A 22635-nucleotide genomic window follows, 5' to 3' on the forward strand; every position below is an offset into this window, starting at 1 on the left:
GCCTGTTAGCATTGGTGTTTTGTTTTTGTTTTCCTTGCTTTTCTGGATTCTGCCATTCCCTGCTGGGGTGAGCTGAATCTCCTTTTGCCTGTTGCTCTGTCTTCAGAATATTCCTGAGTACTGACATAGCTTTTTTGAAGCCTAGCATCTCCAGGGCCTTTTTCACTGTCAGTCTGTTGGCTCTTATTTTCATAGGGTTTTTCACGGATTGCAGACAGCAGCCTTCCTGTCCTTTCCTATTTAGTTAGCTTGGGCCCCGTCTTTGCTCAGTCTTTCTGTCTGTGTTTGTGTTTTCATCTTGCTTCACTGTCATTATATGTTGGGGGCTGCCTATTGCTTTGGGGTCTGCTCTGGGGCAGTTTAGATTCCCCTTTCTTTCTTTAGGCCTATTTAATTCTCTGGCTGTGATCGAGGGGTCTAGGGCATCGTAGGAACCCCCCACGGCTACTGTTAGTTGTTGTGGATAGGATCAGGGGTCTGCAATCCGATAGCTGCCAACCTCTCTGGTTTTCTGGACTTAGCTAGCATTTCTGTTTTTGCCTCCTACGGTGACTCAATCATAACAGTTAACAATAGGAAGTAGAAAATGTGAAAGAAGAGATGATGAAGAAATGTATTGATGAAGAATACTTGAAGTGGTAGTAAGTTACTGTCAATATCACTTTTGAATTAGGTACTGTATTAGAACATAGATAGTTAGTTAAAATTGTTTGCAATGTTCAAGAATGAGTGCCTCCCACATTGGGAAGTTTAGATAAGAACTGTTTATTTAGCATTACAAAAATTTTGCATGTTCCTGTACTTTTCTTTTGCTTCTTTTTCAGCCCGCGGACGTGCTGTGTTTAACGGGGGGGTATGTGGCGCCCCTGAGGGTTCAGTCACCACAGAGGTACTGCACCTCCTCCTGAGGTGTGGTGCCCCACCATCCAGGTAAGGTGGGGACACCTGACCACACTCCAACACCTGCATCCCACACAACATAGTAGTGTAGCAAAGCACCCTTTGGTGGCTCCCTGCTTGGAACACGAAGCATGCTGGGAGGCGGGTGGAGTTTAGTCTGCACTAAAAGAGCGGGAAGAGTTTAGGATTGAGTCATTCAGTCAGTCAGTGGGTCAGACAGAGGAGTCTGTGAGAGGAGATCCTCAGTGGGATGGATGAAGGAAGTGCTGCAGCCGACCTTAGAGACCTGGATCTGCTGGCACAGGAAAGACCAAATTTACATAAAGAAAAACGACCAGAAAGTCCCAGAAGGAAAATATATTTTATTACGTCATTATAGAAAATAGTTAAAAACCATTACATAAAATTAGATAATACATATACTGAACAAAAAAGGGGGTTACGTTACCCAGGTATAAAGCATAAAAAATGTACCAAAAAATGTATAAGCAATTGGTGATTAAGCAAAATAGATAGTGATATATATAATAAATAATAAACAATATACAGTGCACAAACACCAATAAAAAAATTAAAAACCATAAACACAAGTGTAAGCCATTACCACAATGAAAACCTATAAATATCAAAATATCAAAATAGTGCGTCTGTGTGATAAGGCTAAAAAAGGACACTATATGTGTCACCGTGAATTAAGGTGTCAAGCTGACCAGGAAAGGAAAAATGTAGCAAAAATAAACATACAAATAAGTGAAAAAACATATATACAACCTCTCCTGGTCTCCTGGGGAAGCAACCCGGTCCCGACGCGCGTTTCGGCGCTAAGCCTTCATCAGGGGGTGGCGTCTCACAAGGAGAGGTAAGTATAAATACTGGCGCTAACCAGTAAAAATGTGGGTGTGTGAAAAACAAGCCAATCATTATAAAGTGCATATGCGAAAACATGCAAGCGTCATCGCGCAACTGCGCAGAAGCACTGACAAAATGCTGGTAACCCAGAACCGGCATTCAGTATTGAACCGGAAGAAAATGTCCGCCAACCGGAAGTCGACGTTACCTGGCAACCAGGCGCTTAGATTATCATGTGCCTGGGAATTAAACCAACAAAAGTCATCATAATTGCTGAGGGACGACAAATCCCATGACCAACGGGACAGTGACAAACCTTTAAAGGTAACATTACTAGACAAAAAATCCGTAAACCGGAAGTGACCGTTACCCGGCAACCAGACGCCTAAAGTATCATGTGACCAAGGCGATGATGTCAACCTAAAAAAGCGTCATAGTTGCTAAGGAGCTGGTGGTCACATGTACAGAACAAAAATGAGTGGTCTAAATATAACCTTGCCACGAAACCGGACATATGAATTGTCATATAAAAAAACCATATCACCAACACTAGAACCATACAAATTGGGAGGTAAAAAACAATCATAGATCCGGAAAAGGTTTTCTTAATCACTCATAGCAAGCGATACCTTAGCCGGACCATTGCGGCTACCAGGTCAACCTAGACAGTTATATAGCAGACAACTTAGAACAGACATATAACAGAAATAGACAAACATAAGGGGCATAACGCACATATCTAGACCGCAGCAGAAAACGACGCACATAAAGCAGGGGAGGCGGGAGCACAGGGGAGGGCGCGTCAAGTCGCAAAGGCGGCAAAAAACGCGACCCCACCAGGGCAAACCGCATACCACCGCCACATGTGCGTACCTGCATAGGTCAGGAAGGTGCGACCCATACCAATAAAAATGAATAAATCATTGATAAACATGACATGCAAAAATATTAATGAAAGCCCCATATAAAGTGATACCAAGTGTATATGTAAAATAAAATAAGGTGTACAAAAATACATATATCAAACATGCCGTATACCGAGTAAAGATTAATGACAACCATATAAATCTTGATATCACATGTTAACAGTTAAGTATTATATTCGACTCAATATATTAAAACACAAGCCATTCGGCTGATTGCACTCTTGTGTTCCAGCTTGAAAAGTTCCATATGGAGGAACAGGACAGAAGTACAATGTTTTTGAAGCCTTGCCCTAGATTGTCATAAATAAAGATAAACAAAATTAAAAAATATATAAAAATATATAGTATAATGCGTCCGTCAGCATATACGCATAATATCACATATCATACCCAAATATCAATTTAACATTAATGAATAAAATATATAATAAAAATGTCTCCAACAGATACACACATAGAATAAAATCAGTATATATATATATATAATGAGTTTCAGATGAATGGAATAAAACTATTGTTTTCATTGAGACCATGTGGTTGGACTGTATTTAAAGTCCAAATCCACCTGGTCTCACGTTGTCCAAGCTTACGACTGACATCCACACCCCTAATACTGGTGGGTAACATGTCAATCCCACGGAAATATAATTTAGTACTATCACAGTTATGATGTTGTTTAAAATGCCTTGGAATTGTTTTTAGGGCATTCACATCATTTTCCGTTGCTGCAGCTTTAATACCTAAAATGTGCTCCCGAACCCTCACCTTAAATTGCCTTGTGGTCATACCCACATAAATTTTCCGGCATGGACACATTGCAAAATATACCACTGCTTTCGTGGTGCAGGTAATGTGATGTCTAATCTCAAATATACGTGTTTCACCTTGATTAAAAAATGTTTTAGTTCGTTCTACATTGACACAGGCAACACAATTGCCACATGGGAAACATCCAAGATCTTTTTTTGGAAAATTGTCCAAAAAGGTAGGTATCGATGCCGGTGTATAGTGACTTTTTACTAATTGATCACGCAAATTGTCTGATCGCCTGAACGTAATCTGCGGCCTATTTGGAAGATAATTGGCCAAAGTTGAATCAGCACATAGAATAGGCCAAAACTTATTCAGACATTCTCTAATCTGCTCAGCTTGAGCATTATATTTGGTAAAAAATCTAACCTTATTCGTTGTCTCCTTTTGTTTGTTGGAATATAACAACGAATTACGTGACGAATGTTTAGCTCTTAAATAGGCACGTTTAACTGTACGGTGACTATACCCCCGAGCATAAAACCTTGTTTTTAGATCAAGTGCCTGCTTTTCAAATATTTCATCAGATGAGCAGATTCTTCTCAACCGAAGAAACTGTCCAATAGGTACTGCTCTAATTACTGATTGTGGATGGGCTGATGATGCATGCAGTAATGAATTGACTGCCGTTGGTTTACGAAAAATATTCGTCTGCAGCAAATTTTTCGAATCACGTCTAATAGTAATGTCAAGGAAATCAACAAAATTGGAGTTTGCATTGTAAGTTAATCGATATTCGTGTTTCTTTGGCACAGGAAAGGAAGATTGATAGAAAGCCTGACTCTCCATAAGAAGGAAAAGGATTAGTACGGAATGTGAGGAGAAGAAGATAACTAAGGATTAGGGTTAGACGAGAACCCTTCCCAAGTTCTAAGCGCAAGGCCGGGGCCCGGTCCCCGAGGTTGTATGGATACTAATGGTCCTGCAGCAGACACCGGAGGAATAGAAGTTGTCACCACTTTATTCCCACACAAGACTTGGGGGCACAACAGCATCGTGAGTGTGCCGGGACTAGGTAGCAAGGAGTCCCCGAAGCAGGCTACAGCTGTCTGCCGTACAAGTAGAGTTCTAAGAACATCTGACAGGAGGAACTCCAGTGTAACTCAGTACTGTGAGTACTTCACTATAGGCGCTAAGGAGGAGACGTTCAGGAAAGGCACATGTTGGCGGAGTGTTGGAAAGGAGTACTTCATCTTGCCTGGAAGTTGGCTGAGCTCCTGACCCGGAGGACACGGCATGGATGCGGGCTCTTGTGCCACAACAGACTGTGAGTAAAGCTTTGGAACTACATGCCCTGGTGTCCTCCACTTATTCCTGCGTCAACCTGCTCGGCACTGCTACATCCCCCCCTTGCGCCTGACACTACACCATCTATGTGTCACTTCACCTACTCTGCCCTGGGACTACAGCCCTGCATGTGGAGGACTATAACATCATTGCTGCACCACACCATCTGTCCCAGAGGATCTGTCTGCAGCGTCGGCTTAACATCTTCTTTGCCAAACACCACAGATGGCATCACGACTCATTCATTCATAAACTCTAATCATCATAATCACACTGAACTTTCCCCTTTAACAATGGGTGCCCAGGGCCACGGGCCAGGTTCCAGCTGCCGTGACATCTCCCATTGAAGCTCATCGGGCCCGGTACCGAGTACCCCCACAGCTCTGGGAGGGCGACCCACACCTGCGCGACCGATTACCACCAGGTGTCAGCTGATTCTCACAGCTGACACCCGGCACTAGGTACCAGGAGCAGACACAGACTGCTCCCAACACTTTAACCACCGAAATGCTGCAATCGAACACAATCGCAGCATTCCGGGAGCAGGCAGAGGGCTGACAGCCTCTCTGCCTTTGGGTTGGAGACCCTGTGGCGTAACGTGGGGTCCCGATTGCTGCCATGGTAACCCAATGTCGTGATGACGACATCCGGGTTATCAGAGCTAAGAAACTTCCTGTCATGCGCAGTGCATGATCAGGAGAACTCTCAGTGTCAGTGCATTAAGTGCAGAGCTGGCAACTTCTATAGCATGCAGATGCTGCTTCATCTGAATGCTATAGAAGCAATCAGCCTGCAAAAAATGATTGTCCCATAGTGGGACAAAGTAAAAAAGTCAGAAAAAAGTTAAAAAAAAATTAAAATAATTGTAAAAAAAATTTTAAAAATCAGAAATAATAAAAAAATCACAAAATAAATATTTAAATGAAAAAAATCTAAACAATAAAAGTACACATATTTGGTATTGCCGCGTCCGTAGTGACCCAACCTATAAAACTGTCCCACTAGTTAACTCCTTTAGTGAACACCATAAAAAAAGGCAAAAAACAATGCTTTATCATCATACCGCCGAACAAAAGGTGGAATAACACACGATCAAAAAGACAGATATAAATAAACATGGTACAGCTGAAAACGTCATCTTGTCCCGCAAAAACAAGCCCCTATACACCTCCATCACCGGAAAAATAAAAAAGTTACAGCTCTCAGAATAAAGCAGGGGAGAATGATGAGTTACTTTTAAGTAATAAAAGAGATAGCAGGTGGCAGCTGATGGGACTATTACTCCCATCAGCCTAGCCCTTTAGGCTGGTAAGGAGCCATGGATATTGATTTCCCAGCATAAAAAGAGCAGCCCGCAGTTGCCCAGAAAAGGCACATCTATTAGATGTGCCAATTCTGGCGCTTTGCCCGGCTATTTCCACTTGCCCTGTAGCGGTGGCAAGTGGGGTTCATATTTATGGGGTTGATGTCACCTTTATATTGTCTGGTGACATCAAGCCCACCACCAGCTTACAAGCTGGAGAATACCAGCCCCCAGCTGTGAGTTTTGTCTGGCTGGATATCAAAAATGGGGGAGAACCCACGCTGTTTTTTTTTTAATTACCGATTTTATTTACAGCGCAGGAGCGGCAAATGAATACTCCCATCTGCCGCTCCTGTCACTGTTATTAGCAGCAGCAGGGGTAGGCTTGCTGTCTCTTTTACTACATAAATGTAACTCTCATCATTCTCCCCTGCTTGAGCCGATCACCGGCAGAGCCAGGGAGAATGATGAGAGCCGTGTTCAGCACCCGGCGCCAGGGAACAGCGCTTACTGTAACGCTTCTTCCCCAACGCTGATGCTTGTCACATGGATGATATCCATGTGTGTTATGCGTATGCACATGTGCTGAATGTTTTGTGGCCTGTTCTGACATTAAAAAACGGACATGTCAGCGTGTTTTGCCCACAGACACACGGTCTGTGGAAACACACTGATGTGCAAAGACCCATTCACTTAAATAGGCAAATAGCTCTCCATTACTCCCAAGTCTCTCCGCATGACTAAGTAGCACTGTATAGCCACATGTGGGGTATTGCCACGTTCAGTAGAAATTGTGGGACAAATTTTGTTGCCATTTTCACCCACTTCTTGTGTGAAATTGTAAAATCTTTGACTAAAACAAATTTTTGGTGGTGCAAATGTAGTTATTTTGTACTCACTGCCCAATGGTATTGTAGTGGAAATATGTATTTGTAGGCCATGTATTGCTGGCAGTTAAGTAGCATCTGTCCTTAGGTGGCAGGTCTCACAAAGGTGATAGCATATGTTATTCTGAGAAAAGGCAGTTTTAGACCCCAGGGTACCTTCCTAAGAGCACACAGAATTGGAGACATTTCACACCTTCTGGTGCCTGTGAACGGAGAGATGCCAAATTACAGACTGACACTGTATATTTACTATGAGAAAGAAAGGTTACACAAAGAGTGTTCAGAGGAAAATAATGTATTCATTGGTAAAGTAGCCATGGTCCAGTCACAAACCAGGAATTAGAATATTAACATGAGAGGCTGGTCTAGAAATCAGATCTCCATGTTAAATCTATAAATTAGGCCTTACACAAAGAAAGTTGTTCACAGTTGAGGGACAGCCAATGTGAGCCATTTCATATTTCTCCCTCAGGGAACAGAATACCAGACTGTAAAGTTTAGATATTTCTGTACGTTTCACCCTTTATTTTTATAACTGTTTTGCATATGTCACTTGTTATTTCCATATTTTTATATCTTTTATTGTAAGCACTATACCTTTTCTATTAAAGCTTAAAACTTTAATAAGTTTGAACCTTGTATGCTCTAAAAGAATCCATAATAATAAAGAAAACTTGGCACTCAAGTTCTCAGAACGTGACTTGGGATTGCGCCTGCAGGGTTAATCTATCTCCTCTCACTCAGTCCAGTATTCAACCTCTGTCCTATGCTGCAATGGGAGCATAGATCACTCCCCGACACAGACCATGCACCCCACTTCATACACGCTGCCACCACTCACCGAATATACGGACCATGAGTCCCGGAAGTACTACTACTACTGTCTGCCAGGATCATACACTCTAAGGCTATGGATTCTTTTACTAAAGGAAAAACACCGTATGCACAACTTCAGAAGGTGCTCAAGTAGGGCCCCACACCATACATGAATAATAAAGAAAACTTGGCACTCAACTTCTAGAATATTTTTTTGAATTTTTTAATGCAGCAAGAAAATAATAGACATTTCGGCCTCACTGGCCTTCATCAGTAACACTCTGCAGTATAGTAGTTAATCGCATTCAGTGTGATGGTAGAAGTGACACCATAGTCACTTTAAATGTGTCTGGTCATGCACTAGGCGCTGGGCATGGAGCCTGAATCAAATAGTACCTGGGTGGGTGAGGGTGCCGTGCAGACATCAGCGACCCAGAATCAACTGTTGGTCAGATAAACCCTTGCAGGCGCAACCCCAAGTCACGTGCTGAGAAGTGGGTACGTGAGAGGTAAAAAATTCTGTGATTCACGCATGGTGTCAATATGATTACTGCACCCCTATATTAATTAATTGAGAGGGGTAGTTCTTAAATATGGTCACTTATGGGGGGCTCTGCTGTTTTGGCACCTCATGGGCTCTCCCAGTAGGTCATGGCACCTGCAAACCATAACAGTCAAATCTGGCGCTCCTTGCCTTCTGAGCTCTGCCATGTGCGTAAATAGTGGTTTATCCCCACAAGTGGAGTATCAGCGTACTCAAGACAAATTGCACAATAACTTTTGGGGTCCAATTTCTTCTGTTACCCTTGGGAAAAGAAAAAAATTGAGGGCGAAAGATCATTTTTGTGGAAAAAATATGATTTTTTTTTTACGGCTCTACGTTATAAACTTCTGTGAAACACTTGGGGGCTCAAAGTGCTCACCACACATCTAGATAAGTTTCTTAGGGGGTCTAGTTCCCAAAATGGTGTCACTTGTGGGGGGTTTCCACTGTTTAGGCACATCAGGGGCTCTTCAAACGCGACATGGCATCTGATCTTAATTCCAGCCAATTTTTCGTTGAAAAAGTCTAATGGTGCTTCTTCCCTTCCGAGCTCTGATGTACGTTCAAACAGTGGTTTACCCCCACATATCAGGTATCAGCGTACTCAGGACACATTGCACACCAACTTTTGGGGTCCAATTTTTCTTGCTACCCTTGGTATAATAAAAAAAATTGAATCTGAATTAATTTTTTGGGGAAAAAAAGTTAAATGTTAATTTTTTTAAACCTTCCAAAAATTCCTGTGAAGCACCTGAAGGGCTAATACACATCTTGACTGTGGTTTTGAGCACCTTGAGGGGTGCAGGTTTTAGAATGGTGTCACTTTTGGGTATTTTCTATCATATAGACCCCTCAAAGTGACTTCAAATGTGATGTGGTCCCTAAAAAATGTTGTAAAAATGATAAACTGCTGTTTAACTTTTAACCCTTATAACTTCCTAACAAAATAAAATTTTGCTTCCAAAATTATGCTGATGTAAAGTAGGGAAATGTTAATTATTAATAATTTTCTGTGACATATCTCTGTGATTTAAGGTCATGAAAATTCAAAGTTAGAAAATTGCAAAATTTTCAAAATTTCCATCAAATTTCCATTTTTTTCACAAATAATTGCAAGTCATAGCAAATATACTTTACCACTATCATGAATAACATTATGTCACAAAAAACAATGTCAAAATCACCAGGATCCATGGAAGCGTTCCAGAGTTATTACTTCATAAAGGGACAGTGGTCAGAATTGTAAAAATTGGCCTGGTCATTAACGTGCAAACCACCCTGGGGGTAAAGGGGTTAAAATGCAACATATTTACAGCATTCAAAATAATGTGGTCACATTCAACATTAGGGCACAAATAAAACTGATGTTACCTTATAGACACAATAGGACAACTGGGATAGTATCGAATGACTCCTCTCCAGTAGGGGAGGCTCATTCTCTTGGCAATTATTAGTAAGGCTCAGGCCTTGGTTTCAGTGTTTAAAAAGCAAAAAAAGAAATATCTATACAACCAACAGCACTCCCTGAAAACCTGAACTCTAGTGCCAGGGTGGACCATACAGATCTCTCTCAGGTGTGGCAACCAGCTGTGCAGAATGGACATGCCCAGCTCCTTTTGCTGCTTCCACACATTCTAGCCTGTTGCCAAGGCAAGTACACTTCTTTTCAAACATTTTTATTGAATTTTAGTAATAATATAGGGTTGAAAGGGAGGGGAGAGGAAGGGAATTAACACTAAGGGAAAGGGATGGAAACGGAAAGAAAAGGGAATAGAATAGGGAATAAGGCAAGTACACTTCTGAACCTCCAGCAGTCATTACAGGGCACTGGCAAGCTTTCTCAAAGAAGCTGATCTTCTTCATTTTGGTCTCACTCTCAATCTCCTTTGCAGGTTGTCTTAGTAGTCCTGTAATATCCAATCTCAGTGGCTCTCAGGCAGACCATCTTATCACCATCTACTAGTTTCTATACCCATAGTGACTACTACACTTCAGAGCTGAAAAATATCAATTGATCCTGACAGTTTGTATTTTCTTCACTATCCCAGGCAATATGACAAAGCTGCCTCAATCTCCCCTCAGCAGCTCTATCACAGGCACCTGCCCTGCTATATTGTAAGATGGCAGCTGGATATGTTCTTGAGGGGACATATGTATCAAGGTTTGTAGCTTTGGTGATGTAATCCTGGGAAAGCAGGCTGAAGAGCAAACAGTAGCATGTCAAAGTTTGGGCACCCCCTAGTCAAGATTACTTTTGTTGTCAACAGATAAGCAAATTGGAGATGAAATAATCTCTAAAAGGAATAAAGTTAAAGTTGAAACATTTCCTGTGTATTTTAGTCAAATAAAAATATATTGTCATTTATTCCATCGTAAAAATTATAAAAAGTAAAATGGTTGTACACCCTTGGAGATTTGTATGCTCAGATTACTTTGACCATGGTCTCAGACCTTAATTAGTATGCTAGGGTTATGACTTGTTCACTATCATCGCTAGGAAAGGGCAGGTGATGCCAATTTCCCAGTTTTCTGAAAAACCCAGGCTCAAGTAACCTTGTGCACAGAAACAGCAGCCATGGGTTCATCTAAGCAGCTGCCTAGCACTCTGAAAATTAAAATGGTGGAGGCCCACATTGCAGGAAAATGCTACAACAAGATAGCAAAGCATTTTCAAGTTCCCTTTTCCTGAGTTTGAAATGCAATTAAGAAATGGCAGTTAACAGGAACAGTGGAAATCAAGATAAGGTCTTGAAGACCAAGCAAAATTTCAGTAAGAACTGTTCATAAGATTAGTAGAGAGGAAAATCAGAACTCCCGCATGACTGAAAAAAACCTTCAGAAGGATTAAGCAGTCTCTGGAGTTATGGTACATTGTTCTATTGTTCAGAGACACATGCACGAATATGGCCTTCATGAAAGAGTCATCAGAAGAAAACATCTCCTGCGTCCTCACCTCATAAAATTCAGCATCAGAAGTATGCAATAGAACATCTAAACAAGCCTGATGCATTTTGAAATCAAGTCTTGTGGACCAATGAACTCTTTGGCCACAATGATCAAAGGTATGTGTGGAGAAAAAAGGGCATAGAATTCCAGGAAAAAAAATCTCGCCAACCATTAAGCATGTGGGTGGATCAAGCACTTAGGAGTTATGTTGCAGCCAATGGTAAGTGGAACATTTCACAGGTAGAGAGAAGAATAGATTCAATGAAATTTCAACAAATACTTGATACAAACATAATATCATCTGTAAAAAGCTGAAGTTGAAAAGAGGATGGTTCCTACAAATGGATACTGATCCTAAACGAATGTCAAAATCCACAATGGACTGCCTCTTACAATAACCCTCACAGTCCCCTCATCTGAACATCATTAAAAATCTGTGGCTAGACCTCAAAATAGCAGTGCATGCAAGACGACCCAGGAATCTCACAGAACTGGAAGAATTTTCCAAGGAGGAATGGATGAAAATCCCTCAAACAAGAATTGAAAGACTCTTGACTGGCTACAAAAAGTGTTTACAAGCTGTGATACTAGCAAAAAGGGGTGCTACTAAGTACAAACTATGCACGGTGTCCAAACTTTTGCATCAGCTCATTTTCCTTTTTGCAATTTTTAAAATGTTAAAGTTGAAAACATATATATTTTTGCCTACAATATAAAGGAAATGTGTCATCTTTAACTTTAGCCCTTTTAGAGAATATTTAATCTTCAGATTGCTTAACTGTTCACAATAACAGTCATTTTGATCAAGGCTGCCCAAACTTTTACATGCCACTGTATAGTGCTGAGAGAGTTAATAGGATGTATCAGGGCTGGGTTTACTAGCAGTCAAAGAGATGAGTGGGACTGGCTACTTACATATCCCCACCCCGGAGGCAAGGTAAGGCGAATAAAATTGAGAACAGTTGTCTCATTCAGTGTATGTGACTAGGGGTGTGAAGACCTCTTTGCTGCAAACCTGCAATACTGTATGGACTATTTACTTTGTGTTCTTGTGCTGGAAAAGGCTTTTTGTTTGGTTTCCTGAGTGGTTTCTGAAGTCTTAATAAACCAGCCTGGACATTTTTGCTGAAACTGTTTCCTGTGTCTAACTCAAATGCATCTGATTGAGTAGAAACCCTACAATTGGTGCTAGAATACAAAAGAACAAATGGAGTAACCATAATGCTTTTTACATGTTTGTAATGTTGTAATATTTGGAATGCTGTTTGTAACGCTGCTGTAATACCATAATTTCCCTCGGGATCAATAAAGTGTATCGTATCGTAAACCAATTAGGATGGAATAAGATGAAAATTGTATTTAGAAAATCACATAAAACATAATACATCAAGTATCAAACTATTAATTTATGAGGCAAAGGAGGAACACATAAGGGGCTAATCAACCAGAAGGTGCTGTCATCAATGGGATAGGGAGACACCGTATGATGTGAAATATCAGAAAGTGCTGAGTGCTGTATGAGGCTCAAACACAAACTGTGGTGAAACAGGTGCCTAGGAGTGGACGTAAAGTGAAAGAAGAAATACTGGTAATTAGTGAGCCAGCATATAGTAAGTACTGACCAGTTATTTTGGGTATAAGTACACTATCCTAGGTTCCCACATGTGTCTTAAAGCAACTGATAATGTTATGCCATGAATGGAGTACAGGAAAATAAGGAAGAGCTGTACTACCAATGCAGAATTTTTAAAGAAAGCCCATATTCTCAATAAGAGATTTAGAGAGAAACACTAATAATATAGCCAAATCCCTCAGTCCATGCAAAAAAAAACCCATACGGGATATTAATCATCCATTTGGGATGATGACCACTACTAAATTCAAGATACAGTGGGGGGGAAAGTATTTAGTCAGCAACCAATTGTGCAAGTTCTCCCACTTAAAAAGTTGAGATGGGCCTGTAATTGACATCATAGGTAGACCACAACTAGGAGTCAAAATGAGAAAAAAAATCCAGAAAATCACCTTGTCTGATTTGGCAAGATTTATTTTGCAAATTATGGTGGAAAATAAGTATTTGGTCACCTAAAAACATGCAAGATTTCTGACTCTTACAGAGCTGTAACTTTTTCTTTTAGAGGCTCCTCTGTCCTCCATTCATTACCTGTAGTAATGGCACCTGTTTGAACTTGTTATCAATATAAAAGACACCTGTCCACAACCTCAAACAGTCACACATGTATGGAATTGCTCTTCAAGACTTTCAAGCTGTAAAACTTCTTGGTAGTGCGTTGTATGAGTAAAATGAATAAGGTGCTTTGTGGAATAAATTATGTCTCCTTGCCTGTTGGGGTCATGTTAGTTGAGTAGGATCCAGAGGAGGAGTAGGAGGAGACCATAACCACCTTCCAGCTGTGGAAATAGACACAGCTACATATTTTTCACCACCTGTCCCAGATGTATTGGTGCATCGCTGCTGCTAAAAAACATTCACTCTGTGAGCCTTTAAACTGATGTTTTGTCCCTGCATGTGCATGCTGCTCCAGGTGTCTACAGCTCCACATACTTTCCTTGTCAAAGACAAGTTGAGAGAGTGACTTATGTTCTCCTGAACATAAGGAAAGAGATGAAGTACCTTTTCTGCAAGAAATAATGGCGGATTAGAATTTTCTAGAAAGGCTGAGTGCAAGCCATCAATGACACAATGGATATTTGCCAGAAGGAGGGGGAGGTATACTCAGAGTACTACATGAATTAGTGGCATATGACACCGACCAGGTACTACTTGAGAGAGCAACTCAGCTGACAGAAGGACAAGTGTGGTGAGAAAGGGAAGTAGGGCAACTCCTGGCTTGTTATGATGACTGACTGACTAGACTTTGTCAAATGAGCAGGTGATGTCACCTCATGTGAAGACGGAAAGTTGTAGAATCTAGTCTATAACATTAAGAGACATCAACAGCTCATTTTCCTCTTGCAAAGCCTACTGACTGCAAAAGAATTATGTGGCAGCATTGTACAAAAGAACATTCACACTCCCCTGATGACCTCACCTTCTCGGCACCCATTGGCTAGTTCCGAGGTCCACCACAGCATCATCATTACCATTAACATCGTCATCTACACATTTACAATTGTGTGGCAAATGGCTTGAGCTCCTTGCCCCCCACCTGATTCCCACCTCGACATTTGCTACTAACATTGCCAATGCCTTTAATAAGAGGGCTTGTAGAACCAGTAACACAGCTTGGCATTAAAATTGTGTTCTTCATCTCCTCCAGCCCTATGTCATCTGAGTACAAAGTTCTGAGTGTTCATTTCTTCCAATAAATCAGTTGGAAGAAGTTGTTCTGGTGTAGCATGTTCTTAGCCACCTTGGTACTGTGAGTTAGGTGACTTTGAAACAGGTTACATTGATGGAATAGAAATATTTCTATGAACAGTATTAAAGGGAACCTGTCACCACGAAAATGCAGTCTAATCTTTGGGAATCATGTTTGAGAGCAGGGGTAGTTGAGTAGACTAATACATAATTTTGCAAGAGACAATTCAGTATATATTGTTTTTTCCTCATTAAAACTTCTGCTCTTACTGGGATTTTCACTCCAGTTGGTGGTACTAGCAAAGATGAACTTAACCAGTCAGATCAGAGAAGTCACAGATTGTCAGTGAGACATGTCAGGGTTGAAGGCATAGTCAGATGTGACAAACTGTGGTTCAGAACTAGGCAGTCATCAAGAGGCAACAAAACCACAGATGAAGTAGAAGCACCATTTGAAGTCCACACCAGAGATAAAACATGGAAAAGCAAAAGGAAGGCAACAAATCCAAGAGCTGATGCAAGCGGCAGATACCAAACATGATATGTTGGTTAAAAATGTTGGCAGAAATCAACTGGAAGCTAATCACATGATCTAAGAACAGCAACCGAGTCAAGAGTTGGAAGACCCTTTCCTGCTCTAATCAGACCACCAGGACTAAATAGCAGGGTTAATTATGCCTATTTGTCATGGTAACTAGACAATTTGGTGCATAACATCATCACTGTGTGCCAGTAAAGCAATTTTCTCACCAAAGAGTAGAAAATCTGGAACAGAGTGATGTATATAACACATAAATGATTTTTCTGTAAGGATAATTTTAATAGGAGGCAGAAGACAAGCCCTCTTCTTAAAAGTAAATGTTTTACAAGTCTGAAAATAATTTATATTAGTGAATGGCCTACAAGGAGTATCATCTCCTTGGCATGAAAAGACACAAAAAGCAAAAGAGAATTTCACTCCATACTACTCCATATTAAATGCCAAATACAAATTGTAGGGATTAGGTAGGATAAGGTTTTAGATGTCTCCATATGTGAGTTTTAGATATAGGAAGTATACAGTAACATAATGAAAACACTGCTCTATATGATAAGTACCCCCTGGACCTTCATGAAAGGAGGTTTATCACACCTGCGTCTTCCAATCATTCACTGGAAATGACAGCATATTTCACACTTTATTGGTGAAATTAATACTGAGTCACAGAATTCATGGACGCCTACAGACTATGTGTTCTCAAATTAATTAATCCTTCAGCATAAATATTGAAGTGCTCAGATGTCACTCTGTTTTTCTCAGATAGTGCCTCTACAAGGAAACTTAGTGTGATTAAAATATAACAAAAACATAAGACTAAAATGATCTACATACTTCATTATAACGCATCTTACTATTCTAACTATAATAGTTAAACAACAAATTGGTCCTCAGGAGCCAGCACAAATGATTTAAGAAAACATCATTAAAATGTAGCTTCTGGTATTCTGAAATCATTACAGTTAAAGGTGTTGTCCAATACTTTTATATTGATAAGCGATACTTAGATAGGTAGTCAATATGAAATTGATGGGGTCCTACCACAACACCCTCACTAATCAGCTGTTAGAACCTTTGGCAGTGGCTGGATGGAAATAGTGTATGGAGCGGAACACCACAGGCCCGTACATTATTTAGCAGCCGATACAAGGTACTGCACATTACAATCAGTTGTTCAGCTTCCTCAGGAGTAAGACGCTGTTAGACAGCTTAACTTTAAATACATAGATCTAAAAGATCAGCACTAGTTGTACAAGAATATAGCAATGCAGAATGTTGCTTACATAGTTCTACTGAAATGAGGCCAACACTTCAGGTGATAAACAGTGTGAATCAGTGACACTAGTTCAGCTAGTATTGCTGAACTCTTCTGAAAGTTTGCGCATAAATGTCTCTAGTCAGTTCATAAATGCTCAATTACATATAATAGAAATGCAGAATACCTATAATACAGTAATATCTTTAGCGGGAGTACACTAACCACGTTTGCTGATTCACAGAGGCCACAACCTCCTAACAAAGTCTTGAAGAGTAATTAAGACAAGAAAGTGCTGCTTACTCAGGAATAGTATTTGCAATGTTACTTAGCTACAATATTTGGTGAGAAATATTTAGTAACACACAGGATAGGATTAGATACGCGGCTGAGCAGTCAGTAACACACGATAGGATTAGATACACAGCTCAGCAGTCAGTATCACACAGGATAGGATTAGATACGCGGCTGAGCAGTCAGTAACACACGATAGGATTAGATACACAGCTCAGCAGTCAGTATCACACAGGATAGGATTAGATACGCGGCTGAGCAGTCAGTAACACACAAGATAGGATTAGATACACAGCTCAGCAGAAAGTATCACACAGGAGAGGATTAGGTACACAGCTCAGCAGACATTATCACACAGGATAGGGTTAGATACACAGATACACATGTTGTTTATCAAAAGGCTTTTGAATGAGTTGAAAATAAAATACTATCAATACTTGGGTAATCGTTTAGTTAATTTGTGTTGCAAATCTGTAGGGTTGAATATATGATGTGAAATGTTTTTATGTGCAATATAATCATTATAATTTGTTATAACTAACCACAGTTGGTTACTATGCCGAGGCAACGCCGAACTCTTCAGCTAGTTTAGTAATAATTCTGCAACACAGTGGGTAGCTCAGTTGTTAGGTTCAACAACAGTTAGGGAATTCTGGGTTCAAATCTGACCAAGGACAAAATCTGAAAATTTAACTTTTACTTAGCCCGTATTAAAAACATATCCATTAATAAGTGGTCTCAATCAGAAAAATGAAATATATGTAGCAATTATTAACATATCACATCAGAACTATAGTGTTATAAATGAGAGCACACAGGGATAGATAGGTAAAATGGTAAATTATGTTCCTGCACTCTCATCAGGATAGGATTTAGGTCTGGACTCTTGACTGGGCCATTCAAACACATGAATATGCTTTGATCTAAACCATTCCATTGTAGCTCTGGCAGTATGTTTAGGGTCATTGTCCTGCTGGAAGGTGAACCTATGCCTCAGTCTCAAGACTTATGAAGCTTCCAACAGGTTTTCCTCTAGGATTGCCCAGTATTTAACTTCATCCATATTTCCATCAACTGTAACCAGCTTCCCTGTCCCAACTGAATAATAGCATCCCCACAGCATGATGCTGCCACCATGATGTTTTATGGTGGGGATGGTGTTTTCAAGGTGGTGTGCAGTGCTAGTTTTCTTCCACATACAGAGTTTTGCATTTAGCCCCAAAAAGTTCTACTTTGGTCTCATCTGACCAGAATACCTTCTTCCACATGCTAGGTATGTCCCCTATATGGCGTTTTGCAAACTGCAAATGAGACTTTTTATGGCTTGCTTTAAAAAATAACCTCTTCTTGCCACTCTTTTATAAAGGCTATATTTAGTAATACACAACTAATATTTGTCCTGTGGACAGATTCTCCCACCTGTGCACAGCTGTGGATCGGGTAGGGGTCGAGGCTTCACATAACACATCCGTCTCCTATTCAAATCAATAGGAGGCAGATGTTTAGTACCCTGCGGTGGCCACTGTCAGAAAACAGTCAGATCCGCAAGTGAGTACTTCCGGCCTGCAGTCATCGTCACCGATAATAGCTGATCGGCGGGGGGGTGAAGGGTGTCAGACCCCGGTCAATCAGACATTGATGACCTATCCTTGCGTAAGAAAGTAGTGAACAGCCTCTTTAATAGGACCTCAGCTTCACCAGGTGGCAGGACCCTGGCATCACCCAAATACACAGTGTAAATCACTGGCAGAGATTTGCCGCAATACCACAAAATGTCATATATTCTCATCTGTAATTTGTATCTATACAAGCAATCCTATTTCCAATAATATCTGGGCAGTACAGCTACAGTTGAACTCTGGAATAATCCTAACACAGGACATTGGGATTCATCTAAATCCAGTGGGAACAATAGTTATCTGTTCCTTTTTACATCTGACCAGAGAAATATTATTGAATTATTCTCTAGTCTGATTCCTACTTTTTCAGAGGTGATGAGTGCAATCGCACACTTTCCAGAGGACAAAGTATGTCTGAATAGACGTCAGTTTACTAAGTAGCCTATCATGTTCTCTCATAATGCGTTTGGGGAATGTGCTGCCTACACACTCATCAATCTTCACAGTGCCTTAGATAGTTTCACTATGTTCCAAAAGGATTATATTTGAAAGTGTTATGTAACAGCAGCCATGAAGACTGCAAAATCACAAATTAGGAGAAGAACTGGAGCAAGCTACAAAACCACAGAGTGAAAACAGTATATGTGTCTTGACAGCTTTTCAAAAGATAATAGAGGTGGATCTAGTCGGAGACATTGATTAAAAAGCAATTTTGTAAAGAAACTTCCATAGTGTCACTCAAAATATGTGAAATTATTGACTCTTTTAATTTCCCATATAATTATAATACTGGTACATTTATCTACATTACATCAGTGTAACCCCTAAACCTTCTCTAACTTTCTTTTGGATATGTACAGTATATTTATGACCAGAGAACATATGCCACAAGCTGCCGGGGCATTAATATATTTCAAAGATGCATTGGCAGATAGCATTATCGGTAATGTGGCTGACACTGTGTCTGCACAGTCCAAATGGAGTGACAAGGAGAACTATGTTTAGCAATGAAGTAAAACTCTGCATGGAGAAGTTTGATTCAGCATCATTGCTGCAGATAAGATGGGATATTTAAAGTGCTTCGATTTAAAGTTAATTTTTAATTGTAATGGGTTTATCTAATAAAACTCTAGATGTCAGGAACTATTTTAATATTTTTGGGCACTTGAAAGAAAACCAGTGTAGTCAGTCACATTATAATCCCTGGTACTCAGCTACATATAGGGTCACAGATGAGATCTCATTTCCAAGGTTACACATGCCCTTCCTGTTGTGTATCAACTTGTTACACTTTGTCCTTTAATATTCACATTACGCTTATGTAGATATCACATCTCCCTCAATCCCTAATCTAAATCAGTCTAGAGTTAAAGGGGTTTTCCAATCTTATAACTTGTTGCCATATCACTAAAATATGCTGTAAATTTATAATAAGTGGGAGTCTGACTTTTGGGTCCCCTACATCTTGAGAATAAAAATGATGCCCTTCTAATTTTTTCTAGGTACAGTGGCTACCCGACTGTGCAGCAAGCTACTTCCAGTCACATTCACTTCAATGGGATGATAATTATTCCATTTACCTCTTATTAAAGAGTGATTTTAATTGCGTAGTTTAATGTTTTATGCCTTAGTTAACAAACAACGTTGCACTCAGCAGTAGCAGCTTTCCTATGTTAGGACATGCACTTGCAAGCTTTTTGCTTTAAAACTTGGAATCACTGCTCTGAAGCCCACCTGATTGCTCGATCTGACTGACTATAGAGCCCCTGCACACCTCTGGAGGTACAGAAATAAATTTGCTTGAAGCATTGGAAAGCAGACAGATCAGATTGGCTATGCGACCGTGCTGCTAGTGTGAATTGTCAATCTTCAGGAGTGCACTGCCCCTTGGAAATCAGGAAGCCATGATGCAGGAGAACAGTGCGCTCCTGAACACTGAATATAATTATACTGTCACGTAGTGACAAGGGACTATGGGCACCTACCCGATCCCTTGAACTAGGGGCACCTACCCAATCCCTCGAACTAGAGGCACCCTAAGCTATCCCTGTGCCCCGGATTACCCTGAATCGTGGAGACATCGGGCCTCGTACCTTGCTATGCTTCTATCTTAACCATTATCTGTTTCTTCCCCCATGAGGCGGTTAGGAGACAGGGATAAAAGAAAAATATAATCATAAAAATACACTCACAAAACAACAGAGTCGGAAATGGGAGGAATAGGAGGTGCAAACCAAATGGGAGAGGATAAGGATAAACACACAAACCAACGCCATGCAGAAATGTGCTGAAAAACTCCCGAACCGCCTACTCCAAACACTGAACTTCTTTAACTCCAAACCAGGTAGTGGTAAACTATCACTGGCAACTCCCAAGTGCCAGTTGTGAGCATTTATACCAGAGGGATGTGGCCAACACAGTACAGCTGAGACAATTTAGGATGGAGAGCTCCCAGAGATCAACTCAACTGATGAACTCTTGCAGTGCTAGAGCAAGGAAAACCTGCACTGTTTAATAGGATGGTGAAGTAATTCTAATCAGTGCAGGAGTTTGTGCAATCTCCTGGCCGCTCTTTGTCGCAGTATCCCCATGATATATACATCATTAAGAGAGCATGGCCTTTTTCAGGCTGTGAATGTTCACAGTGGCTAATGTGCAGCTTTATATTATGCCCTATTTATTCAAGTATAGATTAATACAACTAAGAAATATTCACAGTGGATTAGACTCTGTGGATTTCTGAAAGATGGTGAAAGGAGATATTGTAAATCCTTACTCAATACACTGTCCTTCAGCTGTGACTCTGAATAGTAGTCATATGATCGTGAAAAATACTATCACACAAAATATAGAAACAAAATACAGAAGATTGCAAATACAATTGGTGTGGACTTCATTTGGCACACAGTAGCATTAAATACCAAGACAAAATTATACTGAGCTGAATCTGTCTCAAGGTTAGGAATGATATTAAATCCTGTCCTTGGGAATTCAGAAACTTGATAAACACAGAAGAACAAAAAATAATATTGAAAATATGAACCTTTTGCGATACCAATAAGAATTGCTGATTTCCAATTTAACATATAAGTTATATTCATAGGTGGCCATTGCTGCCTCAAATGAAGATATCCGTGTATATCATTGATGTTTATAATTTATTAATTCTTTCAAAACAAAATTGCAATCTATTTCAGATAGGCCAAAGGCAAGGCCCAGACCTGGTGGGTTGCCTAAACAAGTTTGCATTACTTATTAAAAATTAATGAGTCGCCTATCTACATAGGGTTTTCTTCCTGGCCATGACCACTGGTAAATGTTACCTGCCACATTCATAGCACTTCTACTCACAAAGGCTTATATTTTCCATCAAAGTCGACTATAAGATTTAGCCAAAAGTCTTGCTATAAGACTGAAGCAAGGAGAAACGTATCCATTAAATTCAGTCTATGGTCCATTGTAAATTACAAAATGAGAGTTGAGCGTTTTGTCTGCTATTGCTAAAAGGGTTGTTTGGCACAGCCAGAAGCAATCTAATAAAAACAGTATACGGTATGTTAAATATATAAGGTTTTCCTCTTCTGTTATTTTTATTTTTTTTTTTACAAGGGAGTCTGTATCGTGCATGGTGGTATTCAGTGGGGACTGCTAAAATTTATTGGAATAATTACAAAGTGCTAGCCACTTTAAGACCATTTTTTAGCAGTAGTGATAGTGATCCAAAAGTATGACAGGAAGCAGAGAGGAATCTAATTCCTTGCTCTTTCCTTGCTGCTACTTTACAATAGTCTGTGCCTTGTGCCCTATAAGCACAATATAAATTATAATATTTAGTGACCGGTATTCGGCTGCTATCCAAGCTAATGTATTATGCTCAAATATCTATATTGTCATATGCAGCCAGTAATGAACCCCTGACTTATTAAAGATGAACAATTGGCTCAACTCAAATCAAGTCCAGTGGTGTACCCTAATGAAAATATATGATAGTTGGGATTTCAATACCTCATGTACATAGCCTCTATGGATAACAATGGACAAATGGATCATCTTCAATTCTAACTATAGAATTCAATATACTATAAAGTAACTTATTACAATAGAACACAACTCTGTAAGCAAGGCCCTTCTATATTTGCATATATAGGAATACTCTATGCAACAAAATAGTGTATAATTCTTGCCAAATTATGAAAACTCAGGTATGCTTTGGTTCCCATGCAGAAAATTTCTGCAACATATGGATGGGATCTTGAAAAAGCATCATAGTGTAAATTGATGCGAATTTATGATGTAAATGAGTCATGTGTCAGCATGGTCTTATTACTCACTTACCAAA

The 22635-nt window shown here is 40.1% G+C and overlaps 1 protein-coding gene across 1 annotated transcript in view; it reads right to left on the reverse strand.

The window, feature by feature from the left end:
- Positions 1-22635, reverse strand: part of MYLK4 (myosin light chain kinase family member 4) — a 229708-nt gene that overhangs the window by 84974 nt on the left and 122099 nt on the right. The gene's annotated exons all lie outside the window — the stretch shown is intronic.

Source organism: Dendrobates tinctorius, unplaced genomic scaffold (assembly GCF_039654945.1).
Source record: "Dendrobates tinctorius isolate UK_male_01 unplaced genomic scaffold, ASM3965494v1 ptg000163l, whole genome shotgun sequence".
NCBI classification, from domain to species: Eukaryota; Metazoa; Chordata; class Amphibia; order Anura; family Dendrobatidae; genus Dendrobates; species Dendrobates tinctorius.